This window comes from Marmota flaviventris, chromosome 1, assembly GCF_047511675.1.
Source record: "Marmota flaviventris isolate mMarFla1 chromosome 1, mMarFla1.hap1, whole genome shotgun sequence".
NCBI lineage: Eukaryota > Metazoa > Chordata > Mammalia > Rodentia > Sciuridae > Marmota > Marmota flaviventris.
The window spans coordinates 186,312,418-186,339,296 of record NC_092498.1 but is presented as its reverse complement, the minus strand read 5'-3'; positions in this window follow the sequence as shown (position 1 = coordinate 186,339,296).

Below are 26,879 nucleotides of genomic sequence, written 5' to 3'. Positions count from 1 at the left end.
CACTTAAGTGGACATTTTGCCTGCATTGCAGAGAGAAGATGTGGGAAGACCAACACCAAAAAGAAGCCCACCAGAAAATCAGATGCTGATGAAAGAGGTGAAATTAAAGTGGGTAGCCATAGGGACAGTCTTCAGGATACTCAGAAGACAGAATTAGCAGGATTTAAGTGACTTAGTTCTGATGGAGAGAAATAAAAAGAGTAGTAAATAATAATAGCAACTATACAAAGTGCCCATAATCTATTGTCTCACTTTTCACTGTTCTGGATTACATACTTTTTAAAAAAAATTTCATATCACAGCCTCCCACACACCTATCCATCTGCTAGCTCACCTGCCCTCCCACTGATGTCCTGCTGCTCAGAGTCCGCCACTATTATAATGGTCACTGAGCCACATGACGCTAAACTCAGTGGTCTTCTATCCTAATACCACAGCATACCCCTTATTTCCCATTTCCCTCATTTGATCTCACCTCCACTGATTAATCCAAATAAAAGATAACTGCCATCCAAGTACCTCTGTAGCAGTCATTGCATGCTTTGCTCTCAATACTCCCTGTGTTGGTACACAGCCTCCTACAGAAAAGTACCGAACTAGAATAAAATATATTGCATGCTTATACAATTATATCAAAATGGAATCTACTGTCATGTATAACTAGAATGAATCAATATGTTAAGAAAGAAGAAGAAGAAGAAGAAGAAGAAGAAGAAGAAGAAGAAGAAGAAGAAAAAGAAGAAGAAAAGTACCTGTGATGTTATCTCAGTAGAAGTCCACAAATCAGAGAATTCATGCCATCCCACACTGGGTTCTCCCAGAAGCAGACTTTGAGATGGAGTTGAGTGATCAGGGTGTGTGTTACAGAATTCCTTTGGGATTCACCCCATGGAAGAGATTGGAAGGAAGGTGGATAAAGCAGAGGGAGAAGTCAGGTTATAATGCATGCCCAGTGATAGCTTCAGCCAACACTATGGAGTACTCTAGAGCTAAAGTAGAATTCCCCAAGTTGGTCTAAGCTGGCCATCATTCAATGTGACCTTGGCAAGGAAGCACTCAGCAGCTGAGGCAATTACTGAATGGACTGGCACATGGAATTGTCCACTGACAGCACCCATAGGTGTTGGGCAACAGCTCCTTCCTTACAGGGCAACCTGGGTGGCGTCTCATGATGTCCTCCACGACATGCCAGAGAACAAGCCTCAACCATTGAGAGCTGGAAACTAAATACTGCAACTTCCTTACCTCTTAGGTTTGGGGCTGATGAGGCAATAATTCTATGATATATTCTATATCATCTCTCAAAATTTCTTGATTAAATTGAGGTCCAGTTACCTAAAATAATAACTCATTCAATACCATACCATTGATTGGATTCAGTCCTTTCCTTGTCTCACTTTATCACTGTTTATCAGTCTAAATAAACTATGTATATTCAAATCCTTATCTCAGATCTGGTTGTGGGAGACCCAAACCAAAAAATTCCCAAGAAGCTTCTTTAGCCACCTCTTCTACAATTAAAACAAACATTTTTAAAGGAACGACCCGTCTCTCTAGGCTGTGCTGTCTCTCTTTCATTGTAATTTACACTGGGTTTTTTCCCCCTCTTGAAACAGTTACTTGAAGTAGTTGTGAATGACCTTGGCACATGTTAATGACTGTAAAGTGTAGGCTGTTCACAGAAAGGGCTGATTCCTCAGCATGATGTTCATTGTTTATTAGAAAGCCCCATCCATTCAACGAGAAAGCATCCTTAGCACTTCCCTTTGACTTAATCAAGAGCAGGTCAGTGAAGCACATTCCCCAGTCATAAACTGAGCCCATAATAACATCAATCTTCTCTGAATGGTTAGGTCTGACACCTGCTCACAGCAGCTTGTTGGCTGCTCGAGTGCCCACATCTGCATTCAGTAGCAGCCATCCAGGGAGATGGTCTCCATGTACCTCAGAGATACCTGCTGTTGGCCTATTTGCATAGGCAGACAAACTAGAGAATAGCTCCTCCAGGCAAGGGATGGCAGATGGCTAAAAACCCCAGGGTGCTTGGTTGCTATGCCATGAGTGGCAGTTCCAGGTGGGGTGTGACTACACAGATACCCTTAACCAAGAATAGTTCGTTTGTTTTCCAGGTAAGTTGCCCTGGTTGACAGATATGTTTGGCAAGAAGAATGTTTAGTTTTGCTTTTTCTTGCTTTAATCTATGGCCCTTGGCCTTTTGGTTTCCATTTGAGTTGTCAAAAAAGGAATAGAGAAAAAAAATTACTTAGCTTTTTAATAAATGTTCAAAGGCCTAAGACCAGCTATCATAGCAAGACATCAAGGAATACATGGAAGAGAATTTTCCCCACACCTGGAAGACCTTGCTGTTGTATACCTGAAACAATGACCTGGGTGAAGTCGTTTATTTAGGAGATGTGTCCAGAAAGCACAGTAGGAAATCAGACAGGGAAGGGAGAAGTTCAGTAAGTTGGGTGTTAATGAGCTGGTTACCCACTGTGGGCAACTAAATGGAGCTAATTCTCTTTGGTAAGACTCGGAGCAACAGTGGAAGGCATCCCTCTGAATCCTCCTTCTGCGGGAAAGGGGCTGGGACACCAAATTCCATCACTCACTTCCAACAGCTACACATAGGAATGTCATTATGTAATTCTGGGCTATACTTGTGCAGATGATCAAGATTTTCCATGATACCAGAAAAAAATCCCTAAAGCAAAAAAAGACAAGTCCTGGACTATTAGGTATGGATGTGACAGTGGGCCAGGAATTGGCTAGCTGCAGCACAGGTGGGCAAGGGAATGAGGATATATGGAGCAGGGCACCACAAGTACCTGCTGTAGTATTTGGATATGAAAGGAAGGCAGTAAGGAACAAAGCAAAGGAGAAATGGGGCCATGAGATACTGGTGTGGCTCTTTGAGAAGGAACCCTGACCTTCATTCCTCTCCTCCAGGGAAATCTAATGTGAGGAAGAGTGATCAAATCCACCAATATAGATTTTGGGATCGATTTAAAAATAGTAAGGACCTGTGTTCAAGTCCCTGACAGAACCCTTGAGGGGAAACGGTTGTCAGTTTCCTTACGCCTTGCTAGCCAGGAACAGTAACATGGGTAGTGGAAAAATGACATGCACAAGTAAATTCAGGTACATATAAAAATGCAAAAAAAAAAAAAAAAGGAGAAATTGACTTTTAAAAAGGTGCAATGCCATGATGAGAAGGAAACAGTTCATGAACTGATAGCCAAGGTCAATGAGAATGTGGACATCTCAGCAGAAGTCAAAGTGGAAGGTCGCCATGGCAGAGAACAAACCGCTGAGACCACTGCAGGGCATGGCAGCAAAAACTAGATGCCAGAGAGTTCCACATTCCTCCCTCTACAGGCAGATACTCCCAACAGTCCCTAAAATCAAATGCTTCTCAGGGTATCAGTCTTCTTGGGCTGCTATTATAATAACAACAACAATCTCTCTCTCTCTCTCTCTCTCTCTCTCTCTCTCTCTCTCTCTCTCTCTCTCCCTCTCTCTCTCTCATACACACACACACACACACACACACACACATGATGATGTCAACTATGGAAATTTATTTCTCACAGATCTGTAGGGTGGGAAGTCCAAGAACACGGTGCCCCTCATTCAACTTCTGATGAGAGTTTTCTTCCTGACTTACACATGGCTGCCTTCTCACTGGGCCCTCCCTTAGGGGAGAGAGTGAAGCAGAGAGGGAAGGAGAGAGGGAAGGAAATGGGGAGGGAAAGGAGAGAGAAATAAAAGGAGGGATCTCTTCTTGTAAGCCATCTTATAGGGTAGCTCTTCTTATAAGGACACTAATCCTAATGTATTGGGGTGCCCTAGTTATGAACTGATTTAATTGCTTCTTTATAAGCCCTATCTCCAAATGCAGTCACAGTGGTAGTTTGAGTTTCAACATAAGAATTTGAGGGAGACACAATTCAGCTCAATTTATGATAAGAGAGATGGAAATATCTGAATTGATTGAGGTTAAATCTAAAATGACTGTGTGTCTCAGATTGAGTTTCCCACAAAGGAAAGCCTGAAACAAGGATTCATGTGCAGGAGTCCACCCACAAGGACTGAGGGACTAGAAGCATGAGACTGGGGAGGAGAGAAATCCAATGTAAGGGAGTATTATGGAAGAAGTCATTCTGGGCAACAGAAGCTCAACTCCATTGGGACCCAATGGGACCCAAGAGTCATGGAGAATTGTCCAACTGAGTATTGAGCACCTGAGGCTTCTATTCCCCACTGGCCAACGGATTTCCTCATATAGGAGAGAGGGAGGATTTTGTAAGGATTGGCTCACATAGCGAGGAAGGGTGGTGATCCATTTTGGCAACCTGAAGAAACAGAAGAGCCAACAGCATAGTCCTAAATTCCTAGGAATCAGGAGAACCAAGGTGTAGTCTTTGTCTGAAGGCCAGCTGCTCAAGACCCAGAAAAAAACTGATGTTTCAACTCAAGTCAGAAAGCAGGAAAAATCCGATGTGCCAGTTCAAAGGTCATTATGCAAGAAGAAATCTCTCTTCCTCAGGGGAAAGAGGGGCTTTAAGTTCTCCTAAAAAGTCTTTCAATTGACTGGATGAAACCCATCTACATCAGGCATGGCAATCTGCTTTGCTCAGTCTACTGATTTAAATGTTAATCTTACCTGAAAATATCTTCTTAGAAACACTAAGAAAAATGTTTGACCAAATGTTCAGGCTCCCATGGCCCAGGCAAGTGGACACATAAAACTATCATACACTCTTAAGATGTGAAATCTGTACTTCCAAACTGCATGTGCACTACAGGCCAAGTAAGTGCCCGCTAATGTTTGTGGATTTAGAGGAACCCCTGGGGGGTGGGGGGAATCAGAGACTCAGCACATAGACATCTGACGAGAGGCTGAAAGACAGGAGTGAGTCAAGGCCCACGTGGAAGAGTGCACACAGCCAAGGCTTAACTCAGAAGCGAGGCAACGATGACGTGATACCAGGCTCCAGAGCATCTTATATGTTAGAGTTTTCAGAATTGATTAAGCTTTATTATTGCCCTCACCAGAAGAGAGGTTCAGAATAAGATTATATTGAGTCACAGAAACATTAAATTTTCTGCATAACTCAATTTTGTAGTCTGGGATATTCATATCTACCTTATATACATAAAAAATCTTAATAAGCTAGATCAACTTATTAAATCTTGGGCAATCAATGGATTGATGACGAATCACTTCATATCTAGTACCTATAACTTATTTTCCACATTAATTTATCCATTAAAATTTTATTGAGTGTATAAGCCATTATGCTAGTTAGGAACACAATATGTGGAAAAGATTAATTTTCTGCTCTCCAATAGCTTCCCCATTACTTGCCTTCAAAAACAAAAGATTGATTTTGCGAAGGTTGGCAGCTATAGTGTTATTATGACTTCAGGCTTTATTTGGGTGCACTATCTCTAGATGGAAAAACAAATACATGCCCCAAAAGTCAGAGGTCATGGACATTCACATTAGCCAAATGTCATTTACACTCCATAGCAAATTGACCTCAAACATTGAGGTATGACTACATCTAAATTTACAAAGATAGAAGTGTTTCTATCCAATTATTACCACTACAACTCTGTTATTTACTCTTGGTAATAAAGAGGTCAAACCAAACATGTATTTTTCTTAAACTCTAGATCACAAATAAATAGAAGCAAATATCTTCAACTTTTCTCCTTCATTTCCTTCTCACTTATTCTTATTCATTGACTTATTTTTGGTCTAGTTTTTCTTCTTCCATTTTTTCCCAAAAGTCCAAAGAATGTGAAGCCAATAGAGAAAGAAAAAGTGACCAAATTAAGAAGAAAAAAAAAAGAACAATCTCAAATCCCAAGTAAGAGTGAATTCTTATAAAAGCCCAATTTATTCATTGGAACAAAGTAGACAGACTCCAAGTGTGGTCCATCAGTGAGCCACACAGGTCCTCCGAAGAACCCACCAAATTATATATAACTGCAAGTTCTTTGGTTATTATAGATGAGTGAGGCACAATTCCATAGGCTTTATTATTATTATCACCTGCTAGCAATATGCCTGTTAATACTGGAAATAAAAATAGCTAGAATTTATTGCTTTTCATTTCTAGGTCCTTTAATAAATACCTGTATTAATTCATTTATTTCTCACACTGAACATAGGAGATAGGTATTTTGTCATCCCTACTTACAGATTGGAAAACAGAGATACAAACATTGCCCATGATCATTTCATTTTGACATCTAGAATATGAATCATTGCTTTGGTTTCCTTAACTGGTTCCTCCTTCTATAGACTTAATAATATTAGAAGGCAACCTGATGCAGTCCTTCATTTTTTTAACCTATAATCATGTACACTTTCTTATTTAGATCCTCCGTACCATAACTTTAAGTGTCATCCATTAGTATGTCAACAACTTTCAAATTTAAAACTATAGCTCAGCCTTCTCTTTCCTGAACTCCAAACTCGTTTACCAACTTTCTACTTATGGTCTCCACTCAGATATCTAATAGACTCCTGAAACATGACATGACCCAAGCAGAGCTCCTGATCTTTCCCCAAGACCCACTCATCCTCAAGTGATGGCAACTCCATCCTTGTACTTGCTTAGGCCAATACTCTAGAAATCAAAACAAAACAAAAAACCACTGGAGTCATTTTTAATATTTCTCTTACTTTCATGTGCTATATAAAACCTCTGGGGAAATCCTGTGGGCTCTACTTCAAACACATCCACCATCTGATCTGTTCTCAGCCCTGTCATTGCTAAGCGTCTAGTACAAAACACCTTCATGTCACCTGGATCATTGTAATAACTAGAATCCTTGCTTACATTCTTGCCTCCCTATCCTCTGTTTTCAACATAGCAGGCTAGTAAGTCCTACCATGCTGATCTGCTCAACACTTCAATAACATCCCATCTCACTCACACGTGAAGCCGATCTCCCCCACCAACCCCATCTTTCTGACATGTCTTTGGTCTTTGCTCACTCCACCCCAGTCACAAAGGCTGCCTTGCTTCTTGTCCCCAAGGCACTCTCCCAGCTTAGATCCTTTACATGAGCTGTTCTCTCTCCCTAGATGTCTCTTTTATGAGAAATTCACTTTGCAAATCCCACCAGCCCTTGAAGTCTATCCTTATATGCCAACCTCTCAAAGAGAGCTGCTTTTTTTTTTATCTCCCTGAATATAAAATTGTAGTAATCCTCTTCCCCCAACAGTTCCAAATTTTCTTGAATCTCCATTTTTCTTGTTAGATATCTATTGTCACCCATTGGCGTGTAATATAATTTACTTATTTTATCTAGTTTTTATTTTATGAATTTCCTACTAGAATATAAGCACTAAAGAGCAACTATCTTTGCTTATTTTTTAATTCAGAGATATATTATTCCAAAAGCTTATTCTAGGAAAATCGGCACCTACTAGGCCCTCACTAAATACTTTTAACTTAATTGGTTAATCCTTCAATATTCAGAAAGTCCTCCTTTTTAATTGCACATATGTTGCTTTGAATTGGTTATAGTTTTTAGTTATACTCTTCTTGCATTTTATTAATCAATTACACTTAGCTTAGCTACATCATTGTGATTTTTTTTTTATTTTTATTAACCTTACATTTCTTGCAAAGAACACATTTATCAACATTTTTTTTCTCACTTTTCAGTAATTAGACTTAAAGGGTCTTGCATTGAAGCACAAATACAAATCAACCATATCTTATTACTGAAGCAAATATAAATAAAATCCCCAAGGCTTTGTGATAGGGGATATTTTGTCAGTGATACACTGTCTATGAATCTGAATTACTTAAATATGGTAAAAGTAATTATGGTAAATATGGTAAAATTACTAAGCTGTATTTCAGTTTGCAGAGTAGTAACATAATAAAAAACATATGCACAGGTTTAAATGCTGCCATAAATCAAACACAGTTATTATAAAAGCAAATAAATCATCACTTTTTAATTTTGTTTCTCTACAATTCTTTATGATAAGGCCTCTTACAACAGGAAAGTGGATCTGATGGTTGTACTGCCATCATTTATCCCAGCCTATAAGAACCACAGTAAAAAATTCATGAGTGCACCGACCCTGGGGTCACTGTGTGCTTAGAAGGCATATAATAAGGTGATTAAGAACTCAGAAACACTTAAGTATGAATTTCCAGATGTGAACTTGGGCAAGTGACACTTCCCAATAGACATTTTCTCATGAAAAACGAGGATGATATGAATACTTTCCTCATAGAACTATTGAGACAATTAACTGAGATCATACAAAGATAAGCACTGATCACAGTACCTAGCATAGAATTTGTGCTTGACAAAACATTAGTTATTATTTAAGTATCATTGTTTTATCAGGACACACACACACAATGGAATCATAACATTGATAATGAATCATGTCACCCAGAAAAGTTGGGATTTTATACAGCTACAGAATTCCAGGTTATTCCAATAGGGAAAAACAGAAACTAAACATTGGTTTCTTGGATTTAAAATGAGATGATAAAAACAGAACAAGTTCTGGGGCTGGGGTTGTGGCTCAGTGGTAGAGTGCTGGCCTAGCATGTATGAAACCCTGGGTTCGATCTGAGGATCGACATAAAATTTTTTTTAAAAAAAGTTCATTTCAACATTTTTTTCACAAAGATCAAAATTAATTTTGCTTTGGAATTTTCAAATCCCTCCTTTAATTGTTTAAACACCTGTATTTGAGAGAGGAATGAGCAGTATATGTAAGTTTATTTCCTCTAGAGACAAAAAAGAAAGAAAGAAAAAACATTGAGGGAATCAAAGTCCTTTGCTTGTGTGTAATATAAAGACTTAATGGAGAAATAAATTTTCAAAAGTATTAGCTACCATCTCTTCAGCAGCAATGATGGCCTTAAAATACATATTAATTTCATAAACTGATACAAAGAAAATTAGATCTCACCAACTCTACCTTTGATGATTTTTTACCTTTTGAAGTTACAATTTTAAATGGTCTACAAGAATCAATGAATAATACACATACAATAAAGACAAGTATTTCAAATTTACTATTTCTTCATTCCATGTGCACATAATTTCTAAAAACTAATTTTATGTTAACTCCTTTCATTTGTTCCATCATGACCAATTTGCTACTGAGGAGGCATTAGCATAGGTGTGGGTAAAGGAAAGCTTCATGTTCTTTCACATTTTTCTTCATCAAAAGGTAAGATCTATTCCTGCCCCCTTGAGAATGGGTGAGCCATATAACTCTCTTCACCCAGGGAATATGGCAGGAGTGATATCTGAATATGGGTGGTAAGTGACGGGCAGATTTGTTCCCCTTCTCTCTGAACATTGTCTCACAAAGACCAGGTTCTGTGTAAGATCGAGCACTCCCCTGAGGTTGCTATTGCAGCTAGCTTCTTGGATGAGGACAGAAAAAAGTGACAGCTAACCAGCCTGCAGCCATTCCATTCTTCCCTACCTAGGTACCATCATGTGACTCCAGCCTTATGTACCATCTGACTGTAATCATACTAACTGGGGACCCTAAGCAAGAACCAACCATCTGAACCCTTGCACCTGCAGCTCTTTGAGGATTTATGATTATCTAACAGATAACCCGCACATCACATCCTTTCACTTATCAAAAGGAATTATCTGCAAACCAAGATGGGCTTGTTTTCATACTCTTGCTTTATAAGTTGTAAACAGAAATGAACCTAGAATGAAGAATGCAATTTTATAAGCTTTATTTCAAAGTCTTAACCCAGTGTTTTCTAAGGAGAAATAAATTCTATTACTTTCTTTCTAAATAATAATAATTATCTACTTTTCTACCATCCCCCAATTCTCTTCATGTAGAAATAGCTAAAACCTTCCTAAAACAATTAAATCTATTCATCCTCAAAAGTCTGATTAAAATCAGCTTTAATGTGATTGTTAATGAGCAATGGATCATACTGTGTGTTTTCTAAGTTACAGGCTTTCATCTCTGTATTTTCATATGTGAAATACTAGCATATGGAAATGTTCATTGTCTGCAAGACTGAGCTGACAGTATACCAGGATGAGAGTAGTTCTTTGGTGAAACACTGATCCTTATTTAAAAAACAAAAATGTAAAGTTAATTACAGCATCCCAACTCAGTTCAAATACGTCTCATTAAAGAAGACACATGTTTTCCATGGCTACCATTAAACTTACTCAAAACTAAAGTATGTCAGGACAGCATCTACTATCTATCTTTTCACTTCCCTTTTTTTTTTGAGTAAAGAATTTCAAAGCCATTTTATTTTTTCTCATCCACTACATGAATTAGGAACTTAATATTTTCCTCAAGCAGTACCTCACCCTTGATGCACTCATTCTTTCAACAAGTTGGGGGTCTGCTCTTTGTCAGGCACCATGGTAGGTCCTAAGCAATATCAGGATAAATAAGACAGACTTGGTCACTACCAGGAGTTTATATTCTAGCAAAGAAGCAGGCTGTAAGTCAAAAGTAAAGTACCTCAGGAGCTATGCAGGAGAAAGCCCGAGGAACGATACACACACAAGGGAGAAGATATAACCTATTTCAGAAGGCCTGAAGGTTTCCTGTGTATCATATGCCTTGATCACAAGAAACACTATTATGTCCCAGCTTTTGAACAATTAGAGGATTAAGACAATGAGGTGCTAAGGGGAATTAAGAAGACACACATAATTACAAATTATCAACTTGTAATTGATAAGTCTTAATTATAGAACATAACATGAAAATCAATTTAAGCAAGAAGTGTGGACCCGAGTTAGGCAAGCCCAGTTACTTTTTTCAGTTCTACCAATCAAGTAAATCACTATTGAATATAAAAAGTCTCACATCATCAGAGTATCTTCTACTTAGAAAAAAGCATCATGAACAGATAAGCAGAATATATTTACACTAGAAAAAAGCCATTATTTCCCCCACTCCAACACACACACACACACACACACACACACACATACAAAAAAAACTGTTTTTTTCTTGCCCTGATGTTCTAACAATAAAAGAAAAATTACTCTGACAGTTGTCTCCAACTTCTGTATGGTTTCTATTAACAGAAAATACCATTGCACAAATAGCTCAAACTTTGATAAACAACACTGAGGCATAACATGGTCTTCTTGTTCATTCATCAATAATAGTGGAAATAGAGTTAGACCAGATTGGGCACTTCAAATGATTTCTCCTATAATCACCGTATGCTTTCCCAAGTACAAAGCTGAATGTCTAAGCCATGCCACTTAAAATTCAGCAGATTAGGGTAATAAATGCTAATTGAAAAACTGCTGGCAAAAGTTTTATGCTAATTGTTCTCTTTCCTACCTTCTGAAGAATGAAAGAATATTTTCTTTTTAAAAACATCAGAAGAAAAAAAATCTTTCATGAAAGTTTTGAGTGTTTCTGGATGCCTTGCGTTTTCACTCCATGCCCGTACACCAAACTCAATATTTCACTTTGTCTAACCTCTACAAATGTAAACTTTTAGTGCCAAAAAATTTCCAGAAACAGGGTCAAACACAGATACTTGGCAAAGGAGAGAGATGAGATAGTGAATGTGAAAGTGTTTTACACACTAAAAAGCATAAATCGATGTAAGAAGATTTGAAAAAAGTTGTCATCTTGTAAAAGTAATAGGATCCCTTTAATAAACTGATGAGAAGGTTCCTATTTCAAAGTAATTCATAAAACGAAAAATGGAGATGATTTTAATAGTGCTCATTTTCAGGAACTTTTTTAGATGTCTTCAATAATTATTTGTTAAACCATAAAACAAGATAATGGTGGTGGGCTGAGTGAAGAGGAGGTCCCAAATCTCTTCACACATCACATAGTTCTGCCTCTTCCCATCTTGCATCCTCCATCATCATGAGTGATGAGGGAGATGCAGAGCTTGTGTTCTTGGCAAGGATTCTATCCTGTCCTCAGCACCAAGAGTCTCACCATGCTTATCTGCTTGGGAGGCCATCAGCACTAATTCTACACTCCTTCATATCAGGAAGGCCAAGATGCCAGTTTATCTCTCATTACATATGGCTCCGTGTCGACCCTAACCTGACCCATCCACCTCTTCCCGAGCCCTAAATCCTTCCACTGCACTCTCTGGAGCTCATGATACAGCATCATCAAAATCCTCTTCACCAAATGTTTGATGCTGGGTGATAAAATACAGTAGCTGTGCATGCTGAGGTTTGAAGTGGACCAAATGAGTCCAGAGCCTGCTCTCCCACTCCCTGCTCATGTGATCATAAGCAGGGTATTAACAACCCTAGATTCTAAATTCCCCATCTGTAAAAAAGGGGTAAAATAATTTCTTCTTCAAGAGAGCTGGTTTTGAAATGTAAATGAACTAATGTATAAAAAGTGTTAGGTAAACCCATGGCACAGAGTAAGCAACTGTTTTTCTTCCTCCTGCTCTCAGTGAGCCCTGAATCTCCTTGAGGATGCTGCTTTTCCTCAATTTTACCAGGTGGTATCTGTTTACCCACAACATTCCTCATACTGAGGAGACTCAAGTCTTCCTCACATCCCACCTTTTTTTCCTATTATCCTTCCTTCCTCCCAATCACCCTCTCTAAATTTGAATTTCATGCATCAAACCATACCACCCACTACTGCTCCTTGCAGCATTCATCCACAGACTACCACATCTCTCTCCCCATTTGTTTTAGACAGTGTTTTTGCTGCTGCAACTAAAAGACCCTACTGGAACAACTGTAGAGGAAGAAAGGTTTATTTAGGTGCTCATAGTTTCATAGGTCTCAATCCATTGGAGCAGGCTTCATTCCTTGGGGCTCCTGGCGGAAGAGTGTGGCAGAGGGAAGCAGCTCACATAATGATTAGAAAGCAAAGAGAGATTCCCCCAGCACCAGATTCAAATATTTATCCCATAGCCACGCCCCCAATGAACCACTTCCTCCAGCCACCCCGCACCTGCCTCCAGTTACCACTCAATTAATACCACCAGGGATTAATTCACTGATTATGTTAAGGCTACAAGCCAAACATTTCTCCTCCAAACCTTCTTGCATTGTATCACGCGTGAGCTTTTGGGGGACACCACATCTAAACCATAACATAATTCCTTGAGGATTCCAACTCCTGGATTATTGTTATTTCATCTCTACTACTGTCATAATTTTTGGTGACTTCAAGGTCCATGAGGTGGATCCTTTCGAATCACTGGCTCTTCATTTTCATGACCACTTTTCCTCTGGGACCATCTCTTTAACTTTAACCCTCTCCCTTAGTTATGTACTACAGAGTCATTAACCTTGTCAATAAATTCATTCCACTCTCATAGCCTCATTCTCTACCATCTTTCTGCTCACACCATTTACTACACCTGACTCCAAAAAGAATTCGCTGTCCAAGTTTCCTTGGTACATTGATCCTATCATCTTTTCACTCATTCCCCTATACCCAGACTTCCCTACACATTAACTCATAATTCATGGTCTATCATTACAGTCTTGTCCTTCCATATGTCTTCAACTCCCTGTGTCTTTGCCTTTCTTTATATTCGCCTGCAAAACTCAGCCATGGGTAAATCCATCAGTTGGACATAGCTATGATTTCTTCTATCTAGCTGAATACAGCTGGAGACGTTTTGAAAAGCAGGCTATTTATTCTCTTTACATTCATGACCACTGACCTAAGAAGGACCTCAACTGACTCTCAATAATGACTCTCTCTTTCTCAAGTTCTTTCACTTTCCTGCTTTACTTAAGGATTATTGTATGCCTTATTTCTCCTCAAATTTCCAGCACCTCCCCTGTTCTTATTCTCAACTGGGGATGGTCCATTTAATTTCACAGAGAAAATAGAAATGATCAGAAGGTAACTTCCATCCATTTCCATAACCCTAAACTGGACATCCTCCATTTTCCTCTTCCACCCACTCTCTCTTCTTTTCCACCTTGCTCTGTGCCCTGGGAGCAGGCATCTATGGACTACCATACCAGCAATGTTCCCCTCAGCCAGAGGAAAACCAGAGGATCGAGTGGGGGAGAAGAGTGAGATCTGGGACTTTATTCCCTCTGTTGCTCAAGGGCTATCAGATGGTTATGGGTTGGCAATTGCTATATTCCCTACACCAAAGTCGTCAGCTCCTGCCACGTGGCCCTCTCCCACAGTTGAAGCTACAACCAGAGCTCATGCTGGTTCAGTAGCAACCCTTCTTCTTGACTCCTCAGGTCTACAGTGGTTAACAGTTCCCTGTTACTGCCTGCATGAGATACTTCTCCAGCTCTCATTAGTTTCCCCACCTGTCCGCTTCTTCGTAAGTAATTGCTTTATTAACAGCTTCTCAATTACCCCATCTGAGTATGCTATCAATTTCCTGCCAGCGTCCTCCTGACTCATTCCAATCTACCCCCTTTAGTTCTCTTACCCTCTGCCAGCTCTCCTGTTACGAGAATGAACAATCTGGCTCTTTTCTAAGGCTAATCCCTGTTATTTGTCTGCAACTACCTAACCCATGAAAGGACAGCCCTCTAGCAACGAGTCACTTTCCTATTTCATCATTTTTTTTTCTCTCTGCTGGATCATATCTATCAGCCTATCAACATGCTAAAATAGCTCCAATCAAAAATCCTTCCATTTCCCCCAGCAACTGCCCCATTCATCTGTTCCATTTCAAATCTAAATCCCTCCAAGGTATATCTATTCTGTCTCCAATGCCTTTCCCTCCAGATCTCACACCAATCAGACTTCTACTACTCAACCAAAACAGTCCTCCATTAGGTTACTATTAAAATAACCAGTAATCCAATGATAAGCTCAGTCATCAACTTGCTTGGTCCATTAGCAATACTGGACACAGGCAATCACTTCTTTCTTGAAATTCTTTCCTCCCTTGACCCCAGGATACCCTTTTCTTTTGGTTATTTACTACCTCACTGGGCATTGCTGGTAGCTTCCTATCTAATGTTGAAATGCTCTAAAACTTAATTCTCAGACATTTTCACTTGCTTCTTTAAATGACTTTATCTAATTTCATATTGCTAAAATTCCATTTTTCCTCTTGTCCCACCCCACCACACACACACACACACAAATGATGGGGTGCCTAATATATCTAACTGCCTAGTCAACAGACTTGGATATATATACTTGGCCCACCAAATCTGGTCTGTCCAAAACCAAACCACTCAATCTCCCCTGCCCATGTTCAACGTATGCCTTCTGAACTTCCTTCCCTCCGAAAATGGTAACACCATGCTTCCAGATGCTCAGGCTTCAGAGCCATCTTTGACTTCTTGCTTTTATTACATCCTATAATTATCCATCACCTAATCCTAATAGCTACAGTTCAGAATATATCTAAAATGTTCCCACTTCTCATCTCCTCCACATCACTCCCATGATTTCAGCAACACCATTTCTTGCTTGATTATTCTGATAACCTCTTAAATGGTCCCCTCCTCAATTGATATTTCCCCTGAATCTGATACAATCAATTCCCTATTCTCCTGACTCCTCTGTATATTCCTTCACAGCACTTATCTGACATAATCTCTATGACATATTTGTTGATACGCTATTACCCCTTACCAGAAAGTGATTTCTATGAGAGTAAGGATATCTGCTTTTGCTTAATGCCTGAAGCAGTCTGTAATAACCAATAGCCACTCAGTATACGTGTTTTGGATGAGTGGTTACAAAAGTATTAAAAGAAGGCATGATGATTTCATGATTAAATTAATGGCAAATCTAGAGTGGGAGAGACATATGATATCATAGGGGTGGGGCACTTGTTAAATACACAACTCCAAGATCTGCCTTATACCCTTGTCAAACATCAACAAGTAGAGAGTCTTATCTTGCTCTTCAAAAATTTAATACGTCACTCCATAATAAGTTTGGAAAACGAGTTCTGGGAAAGAAGTATGCAATGTTTCTTAAGGAAAGGATAAGAAGATAATTTCCCCCCTGGGATGAACAGTAAATGAAAGAGGAGACTAAGGCAGAAGATATGGGTTGTGGATAGAAAATAGGTCTCTCTTAGAAGCAATGGCATCTTGGGTATAAGGAAACTGACTGAAATGATAGTCATCAAACATTTATGAAATGCCTACTTCATGCACGATGCTGTGTTGAATACCAAAACTGAGGCACATTTAAACATGAATTAGGTAAGTTATGTCTCCAGGTGTTCATAATCAAACATAGCAAATAAAATGTATGCGTAAATAAAAACGTAAGATATAGCATGAGGTGTTAGAAAGGAAGAGAAGGTGAGAAGAAAAAGACTACTAGGTTGCTTAATATTTGCTAGTGGAAAAGAAGCAGCAGGTGGAATCAAATATGATTCCAAAGCTCTAACCCAAAGTTTCAGAAGAGTTGTCATGACATAAGTAGAGTAAGAAAGATCAGATTGACAATGTTACAGGATCATTTGAAACAACAAGGAAAAGCTGAGTGAGCCATTGTCCAAGGACTTCCAAACCTGACTGCAACTCTTAAATCCCCGTTCACTTACTATATCAGAATCTCCAGGAGTATATGTTGTTATGTGTGCATGCATGATAGATAGGTAGGTAGATAGATAGATAGGTAAATAGATAGATAGAATGATAGAATATAGATACATATTTAAATGATATACATGTGAGTGTGTGATTAGCAGGCTCTGACACAGTCAGCCCATAGACCATTGTTTGTCACCACTGCTATTGGCAGCTGAAAATACAGGACCAAAAAGAAAATGAAAGGTCATAGTAGGAGAAGTTATAATTCTTTAAACAAACCATGACCTAATTTATACACTGAAGACTGGCACCTCTTAGAATGGAAGAAAATCTAGATGATTTACAGCTTCACAGAGTAGAAGAATTAGATTGACATTCAGAGGACAAAAGGAAGGCACAAATAGGCATTCTAAAAACAGACTAAACGTGGTTCTTAGCAGAAAAAAATAATGAACTGTATCAATTCAATAAGCAAGAAAAGTAATCCTTATGCATAATAAAATATGGAGTCAATTCTCAGGTACAGCCTTGCTCACGTGCATATTTCTGAATATTTTGTGTTTTGAAACTTAGCGATGTAGTGTAGCAGAGTAATTATTCATTTCCTTCTCCAAATATTTTTTGAAAAAGGGAATTGCTGTCTTAAAATAATGAATGCTGAACTGAATGCTGCAGAACAGATGCCGCGCCCGAAAAGTCAGGTCTGGCTAATTAACTCAGTACTCATTAAAGACAAACAGCTCGCGAAGCTAAAACATAATTGTGCTCTGGTTTAAAATGTATAATTAATATGAAAGAGAATGTATTATTAAAATTAAAAAATTTCTTAATGAAACGGTTGGTCTGTGGCCTACTTGGGAAAGTATAATCTTAAATTTACCATCGATAGACCTATTTTTTTTTTAGGGAAATGTTTAACCAACACTTACATAGCACTTATTATATGCCAGGCACTCTTCTGAGCACATCACAAATCTTAATTCACTTAATGCTCTCAGCAAACATTGAGGTATATACTCAGGAAACTGAGGCATCATGAAGATAAGAAGGTTGGCCAAGAAACACAACTAGAAAGGTCTCAAATCCAATCTGCTTATCTTTAAAATCCATGTTAAGGCAAAATTTCATAAGAATTTGAATGTTTTTATTAATGTTGTCTGAACTTAATGGTTATCTAATAAATGGATAGTAGAAGTTAGTTTGATGTGTTTCACCATTATGCCTAATAAACATATAAAAATAAATTTATTGAGAAACTCAGCTGACTGAAATACCAGACTTATCCACATGTCTGATATCCAAGTATCTATTAGAGTAGGTTCCCCCAGAAACAGATCAGAGCAAGCAAGCAGCCTACTCAGGAAATGATCCCGGGAAACACTAGAGGTGACACAGGTGCATAAGGCAGGAAAGGGGAAGAAGTCAATAAGGTGCACTTTGGAGCAGGTGACTGCTGTGAGCAACTATGGATCAATCCCACTGGGAAAATCTGGGAGGTAGTGTAGAACATGCAGCTCCTGGGCATGAGGGAGCTGGGGCATTTTATTGACCAGCTCCTGTCTGTTGTTAGTTGAAAACTCCTTCCAGGAAATGTTAATACCTGACATTTCTCTAGCAGCTGGAGAAAGACCTTGAGCAAAGAGTAGCAGGTATTTCCAGTTGGAAGCCATGGGATCAGCAATCACCAAGGCTGTATGCCCAGGGATGTAGGCAACAGCATCCCTTCCTTACATGGCCTGATGTGTCCTTCCCTCACTCGATGAGAAAATGGTTCCCCATAAAGATGGCTATTATTCTATAAAATTATATTTATAGAAAATTAGAACTTTCTCCACTTGTTTAAATCATACAACCTCCAATATAAATCCCTTTTGAATAAATATTTCCAGCCAATACAAAGTATCCTAGACATAGTATTACACTAGTGAATGTCTGTGCAACTGTCAGCACATAGTTTTAAATAGAGGAGGAAAAGTGTCTAAAAATATGTTAGATCCAGTTCTATTGAGCAATGTGATCTAGGACAAACGATTTAACCTCTCAACCCATCTCATTATGTGGAAAATTTTTTAAATGACAATATTTTCTTCATGAAGTTTACAATAGATGTCTATTCTCTAAAGTAATCTTTCCTTTGAAAAATTAGCCTGCCTTCCTTCTATCTCCTTATGGGGGAGTTGTGTAAGATATTAACGGATCACCCCGTTATATTAACAGTTACCAGGTTTAGACTGTAACCCAAGCAGGACCAAACAGAACTTTTCCTGGGGTTAAAATAATGACTCTGAAAAAGTAAATTCTTCATTCACTGCTTTGCTCAAATGACAGGGTGAAGGTATGAGTAGGCCAGCAGCCACCTTGACAGATAGAGTCTACCTGCAAAGAAAACAAGCCACAAAGGCACAGCTGAAAGGAAGGGAAACAGGGCCCTGGCATCATTGTTTGAGCCCCCAAAGAAAATTCTTATCCAATTCCATTTTACTTAAGGTGGTTTGAGTCCAAATATTCTCCCTTCAGACTGAAGGAGTCCTTGTATACCTCGATTAAAATCTTGCAGAACAGTTTTTGGCATTTCATGGGTGCTTAACAAATACTAGTTCTGCCATACCACTATTACTTCAGTAGTTTCCCAATTCCTGCCTCTGAATTGAAATATTAATTCTTATACTCCTGCTCCAAAAAATGACTTCCCATACTTGGAACTCACATGAATCCGCAATCATATTCTCAAAGAAGGATGCGCATCCTCCAACGAAGTGTATTATATGCCATGTTTAATAAACATTACTTATTACAGTTTAAGATATCAATTCTGAAGAAGAATTAATGTGCCTATTCTTAGTCCCTCTGGTAAGTAATTAATTTAATTTCAAATTAAGTGTACATGTGTCATGAGGTGGGAGGAAGAGAAAGAATTTAATCCTCACTTTCTGGAAGAAGGCCATAGATACTGCTCAGATTAATAAAATAAAATAGAAGCCAAGCACATTGTTTGTTATTATGGAGGTAAATCACAGGCACACTAAACACACAGACACACACACACACACACACACAAAATTTTACATATTGTATCTCAGTTAAAAGAGATGAAAGCAATTGAAAATGAAAATGGCAAAGAATAAGCTGAAGGAAAACTGTCCTAACATTCCAACAGACTCTAGTTTATGTGCCTGCAAATGAAAATAAAGACTTGTAATAAGGTAACATATTCTGTATCTTGACTGTAGTAATATATATATATATATATATATATATATATATATATATATATAGTCATTTTTATATTTGTGTTGTCAAAATTCATATAACTATAAAACTAAATAGGGCAAATTGTACAATATAAATGATATCTCAATAAACATGAAAAAAGACTTGTAATAATAAAATAGAGTTTAAAATGTTGTTAGGAGACTCACTTTCAAAGTACTTTTAACACTTAGCTATTGCTTCCACTCACACTAACTAGAAAACATACTCCACCTCCACTCCCTTTTCCTACTCATTCATTTTTCACAGATGATACCATTTCAATACATGTCCACCCTCCATGCATGCGATGCATGAAGTTCCTAGAAGCATATACTACCATGTGCTGCACAAAATTGCGTTGGGTTTCTAATGCTAACCAGCTACCAGACTGAACAAACGTGATCACTTGTCTATGGAAGAAGAGTCACAAAAGATCAAAAGTTCCCAAACTAATGAATGTAAATAACTATAGATATTTTCTCCTGTGTCATTTTTCTTTTAACATGTGTGTAATGACTAAACATATCACACATAATTTTGCATATTTGATATCTGACATTCAAGTCTGCTAAATGGTATCATGATAAGAAACGTTACAACACACGTTTGACAGACAGGTGTCAGTGATAGATCTAGAGTCAACATACAAATTCACATTGCAGATTATGCTGGGTAACCCCTGAAATCAGCTCTCTTTAAATGAAAGTATAGAACCTGAGTGGACAGAAGGATGATACAGTTATACAGTCACCTCCCTAACCCATGCCATAGCAAAGAGTATCTTGGTTGGAAATAATATATATTAGCTGCCAGTAATTCTGAGTCTTACTGCCATCCTATAAGTCAATTCTTGAGTCAGAAGTTGAGCCAATAAATATTGTCTCCAACATGAAGTTCTATTGTGGTAGTTGCCCTTCTAATCAATATATAAGTGAATAATTCCTCTTTATACTTAATAAGAATGTCAAAATATATCAAAGTCCTCATCAGATTTTGATGGAAAACATAGAGTTAGGTTTTTTTATTTTCCTTTTTTATTCATACCTTTTAATAGGCAAATTATTAAAGGGGAGTCTCTCACCTATGTGATTATTACATTTCCTCTACGTGTCCACTGCTATTGCTGAGGGCTCTGCCTACTGCTTATGGGCACGTCAGAACATGACCCTAGGATTCCTCCACTGTGGGCCCTTGTTTTGTCTCCATGGTGTTGGTGCTGGTGCCCCTTGTCTTTGGGAGATGACTGCACCACTGTTTGTGCACATCTGTCCTCCACTGGTGACCAGCGCTAAAGCTCTAGCTGGTTCATGGCTAAGGCAGCTTTGCTCTGCTCTTTGCTAATCATTTCTTCCAAATATTCCCAAGACTGACTTCTCTTAGAGCCCCAGGGCTGAAACCTGATAACCAAATCCCTACCTACTCACTATCACCATCTGTGTAGCTGTGGTCAATTTCCGTCCCCTGTTAACCTGAGGTCAGCCCTTCCATGGGCCCCCAGGATTCATCATGATGGAGAACTGAACTGACTTTTCCATCCTAGAGAAAGAATAAGTCATGCTTCCAACCCATAATGGCCTGCCCACATTAGAACATTTCCTTTTCCTCACATAAGTAAGTAAGATTACCAAAGTTATCCCTTTCAGAGAACTGGCTGCTATCTACCAGAGAATAGTTTCTGTATTTTTAAGTCATAATTTTTCTAAGGTAAAAATAACACTAAACTTGGAGGAAAAAAGGAAACACATTTCTATTTCTTCAGGCACCCTTTACAAATATAGTTTAAGCAAGTATATGTATCAAATGTATACATCATAATATAATAGAAACATAATGATAACTGACTTAAGTATCTAACTTTCTACTCATAGAAGGGAACACAATGTACAATATATAATTCAAAAACACATTGACAATATATAACTCAAAAAGACTCCACCAAAATTTAGGAACCATTAATTTAGTTGACACCAATTGGATCACCATTTCCTCTCTAGATGGGCTTCCTCTGAGCCACAAACACTCTATTATTGTGCATGAGGTGACAGAGGGACCATCATTCAATCTTCTTAGATCTAAATCCACTTTTCATTCATGTGTCTTCACTCACAACTACTATGGCATCTCCACATCTTGTTTTTCAACTACTCCATTGTTTCTTTTATTCCATTTACACCTGCACTCTGCTTTCTGACACACACAAGGTGCTGTAGGTGAATGCACAGAAAAAGCAGTCACTCTGAAGTTGTTCTCTTCACAAAGTTCGCAGTATTGCTCTGTTCTTGTGCAGCTCTGATCACCGTCTGTATTTGTTATGTATTTTACCATCTAGATCCATGTCCTACTCCTCCCTCTGCTCTGAACCCCTAAGGACTGGCCTATATAGAACCAATGGACTCCCTCACCTTCTGGTTTTAATTGGGTTCAACCAACATCAAACATGAGCCAATGATGGATGGAAGAAGAAAGAGGTTGGGGTGTTTGTTTTCTTCACTTGTTCCCTGCTAGGGTGGGGGTTAATAGTGGTAAAATTTCTCTACTGAAAGCCACTGCTCCTGTCTGGCTGTCTTTTACAGACAGCATTCTCTAGAGTCCCCCCTCCCCACCTTAGGCTAGAAGAAGTCTAGGTTTCCTGAAGAGCAATGGAGCATCAGATCACTATTTACTGGCAAAGGTGTCTTCCAAGGCCCTGGCAGTATGTTCATAGAGTCATATATAATTTATTTGTAATTTGTATTCGTCTAAAAGAGAGCTCTCAAATTATGTAAGCTTCTGGCTCTTCAAACTCTGGCACTGGTACCTGGCCCAGCCTCTGCTAACACTGTTGTCAATCCTACCTACTTTATACTCCTTTCTGGGTTCCCTTAACCCATAGCATAATGCTGCACATAATTTCCCCTTCAGAGTGCACCGTCTTTTTTCCACAGGACTCTCAATGATCCATTGTCTCTTTTCTGCTTCTCTTTGTTTGAATTCTTCCTTGGACCCCAAATCTACTCTTTCTAAGGCTAGACTGATGAGTCAGAAAGTATCAAATAATTGAGAAGAATTATTTCCCTGACTGGTTACTAACCTATAGCAAAAATAGAAAAATGATCCTGTTTCCATTGTTCTGACTTATAAATGCCCCATAAAGAGTTAAAATATTTGCAAAGTGTGGCTCAGTAGAAAGAGTATCAAATTTGAAGTCAGAAGACTTATTTTCTACTCTCAGGTCTGTCACTGAGTACCTCTGTGACTTTGAACATAAGTATTTGAATATTCTGGTGTTTGATTTCTGGTATGTGAAAAAGGAGAGATGCATAGATGGGTTAACTAAGTTCTTAATTCTCTCCCCCAGAAAGAACACTGTAAAATTATTTATAAATTACATGTTCCACTCTGAAGAAAGAAATCCTGCTTTCTAGTAATAAGAATATATAAATTTCAGAGTTCTAATAATGAAACTGACATTGATTAGTTTGTATCAATCTAATTTCCAGAAGCAGGATTTGGCTTCCAGGAGATTAAGGCTTCTAGTTACTGCTTTCCCACCACTTCCCCACCTCTGTCTCAAGTTCAGAATCAAGGCCAGAAAGGACATCCCAACCAAGAGGAATATCAGCTCCAATTGGGTGGATTCTGAAACACTGATTATTATATTTTCTAAATGACTCAAATTTGAAATATGATCATGATTTCATGATCATCTTTTCCTCTTTTAGTCTTCCCCTATACAGCTAATGTACTCAGAAAACTGGGGATCCCTGATCCATGCCAAGGTTGGAAACCAAAAATCCTTAGGACCTGGGGCCTAGCAAATTCAGCATAGATCAGTGTTAAGTAAAAGCATTCTCTCCTGCTAATTGTCTCTCTGGTTTCATTTTTCTCTATGATTGGCCTACGGAAGACTGACATTTGAGGTTAGGTAAAGACAGAGACTACAGGAACCTAGGGATACAAGCTAGTAAACAGCAGATCCTGGATTCAAGCTCACCACTTCTTGACTATGGAGTCTTATTATTTCTATTAAACTCCAAATAGCACTGAAGTAATATAGAGAAAAGAACATGCCATCCTGACAGTCTTCTTTGGATTAGATAAAATTAGTCCCATGGACATTTACCTTGTGCATCTCCCTATTCACAAAGAATTTAATAATAAATGCTGTGTCTCTGCTGGAAACAGCAACAATGATCTTTCAATAATTCAGTGAGTAAAAAGTGAGAAGGAAATCAACTTTTAATAATGATTCAAAATGATAAAATTATGAAAGAAACATGAAAAATAGATGTGCTGTTACTCAAATGACTAATATTTTTAAGAGTGAAAAATTTTTATAGGAGAATAAAGAGGTTTTTTGTTTGTTTTAAAATAGGATTTTTTTTGCCAAATGGCTTCTAAATAGTACATAGAAATAAAATACGATGAAGACATTTACATACATATCGTATTATACTTTATACAGCACTGGTGCTGCAGAAATAGGTGTTGCTATGAATAATTCATAGGAAGGAAATTACATATTACTTCAGTAACATTTATCTACAATTACTTTCAACCTCATTCAGGTGCTAAAGCTCTTCAGAGTGAATATATGGTGACAGTGTGGCAGCAGCATCATGACCAATAATATTCAGATCAAGGACAAAATAAGAAATCTGTGTTTTGTTCTAAAATACACTATTTTAGGAGAGATATGACTTTGTTAAAATTATTCAGAACTCACTCAGCTACATTCAAGTAACTATCATTTAAATGAATAGTGATCATAGTCCAGCCCACAAATGACAGGAAGCCATAGAAAAATCTGCATGCAAGTTAAAAACAAAACCAGAGAAATTCACAGAATTCAGGGAGTCTTCAGCCCTACAAAAATCTGCATGCCAAAACCACAAAGTCAGAGAAATTCACAGAATTCATATGCCTTTAGCAACATCCATACATGCTACATGAAGAGGATTAGGGCATTGCTAATTGAGATATTGCATTGCTGCTTGAGTTTTATGCCATTAAACTTGGGATATATAGCAATCAAGATCTGAATTTTAATGTTTCTTTAAAATAAAAAAATAGTCCTGTACTATTTAATACATGCTGTCATTCTCTTAATAAGCAGCCAACAATCTATCCCAACAATAATGAAGTAGGAAGAGCTAAGGATGACTAATGCTGATTCATCCAAATCTCCAAAACAGAGGCACAGGTTAGTGCATTTTTAAAAGTCATGTGCTTAAATAGCATGGTGAAGGCACTCCCTGATGATAACCTACAGTTGCATGGTATAAGCTGAATCAAGGAGAGTCAATGATGGAGGCGAAGGCATCAATCAAAATTTCCTTTTCAGTGTGGTCCCGAGTGTGTCTTCAGGGTCATAAGTTGGCAATGCACTTTGATTTGAGTGTCAGAATTTGTACAGCATTAATTCCACGATGAATTTCTTTCTGAAAACATATTTATAAATTCACTGCCCGTTTCTACCTAATTCTCACCTAATTTAGAAATAATAAGATGTGAGAGATCTATTTCCTAAAGTTAATGTACCCTGAGAATGCTGTGGCTCCTCATACCGTTGGGGCAATGTAGTGATTGTGATAATAATAAAGTTAATTTCATTAAGTCTTTCTCCCACCTGTATGAGGCAGTACCCCATGTACCTGTAGAAGTCCATTAGTGTTCTGTGGATCCCAGGAGCTGCCTCACAAAAGCTTACCTCCCATCTTCTTATGTACTTCTCATCTGAACCCTTTTATTAAAATGGAAACAGACCACAAAGTCACCAAAAGATGGTACTATATCATTTCCATGTATGTTCTGAGAGTGCCTTCTGTTGCGATCCCTAGTACTAAATGGCTACATGGATCCGAACTTACTGGCAAAAAAGGATCACTCTATAGGCGGAGGTGGCGGATTCCAATCACCAAGGTAAAACTGAAGTGCCACCACCCAACAGAGACACAAAGGACTCTGTTTGGAACTCAGGAGCTTCTCTAAGGTGCCTTTTAGCATTTCATTGCCCAATGCTACTTCTCAATTCAAACTTCAGCAACCACATCAAAGTTAAACCACCAAGGACTCAAATTCTTCAAGAATAAAAGTTTGGGTCACACTCTAGGAAAAAAAAATAGAGGTTAGCCAGGGTACTAACAAAGGAGTAGGAGAAAAAGAAATGGGTGTGAAAAGTGTGGAAAGACATGATTATCAAACCAAATCGTATGACCAGATCCAAGAGGTGTAGACACTATGTTTATGTTAAGTCCTTACCCTATTACCTTCTAAGAAGCACTGGTCATGGCTAATGTTTTAGATTTTAGATAGAAGTACAGCTGAACCGACCCTTTGATAATACATTTGTGTTGGAATTTTGTATGTTCCTCTGTTGGAAACACATGTGATTTTTAACCCAGAGATTAATGGTAGATGCTCAGGCACGAAGTTTCTCCCATGTGATCTTTCAAATCTACGCTTTGCTCTTCTCCAGGCTCTGCTTTGCCCGAGGAGCGATAACTCCCATCACAGCACTAAATGGCTCCCTTGCCTTCTGGCTTCTCATTAGGTTTGACCAATGCAAGATGCTAGCAAATGATCAAAACAGAAATCATAGAAGAGTGAGGCCAACGTGTTTATTCCTCCTGCAACTAACCTGCTAGATTGCCACAACTTGGCTCCATTTCTCTATCAAAATCCACAGTTCCTTCCAGTAGCCTTCTCCTACATAACATTTCTCACTCCAGGTAAAGTTATCTTCGCTCCTTACCCCTTCAAATATGACTAGAACATTTTAATGCCTGATAGTCCTAGGACACTGAACCATTTTCATTATTTTGTACTTTGTGCAAATCTTTGCAAATATTTCTTTTATCTACTCCATTACTCCACTTAGGAAATGCACTTCTTTTTCTTATTAGTTATATATGCTGGTAGAATGTATTTTGACATACAATACATACATGGAATATAACTTCTCATTCTGGTTGTATATGTTGTAGCATTACACAGGTCATGTAATCACATATGCACATAGGAAAGGAATGTCTGATTCATTCTTCTGTATTTCCTATTCCTATTCCTCCTCCCTTCCCTTCATTCTGCTTTGTCTAATCTAAAGCACTTCTATTCTTCCCTGTCTGCCACCCTTATTTTGA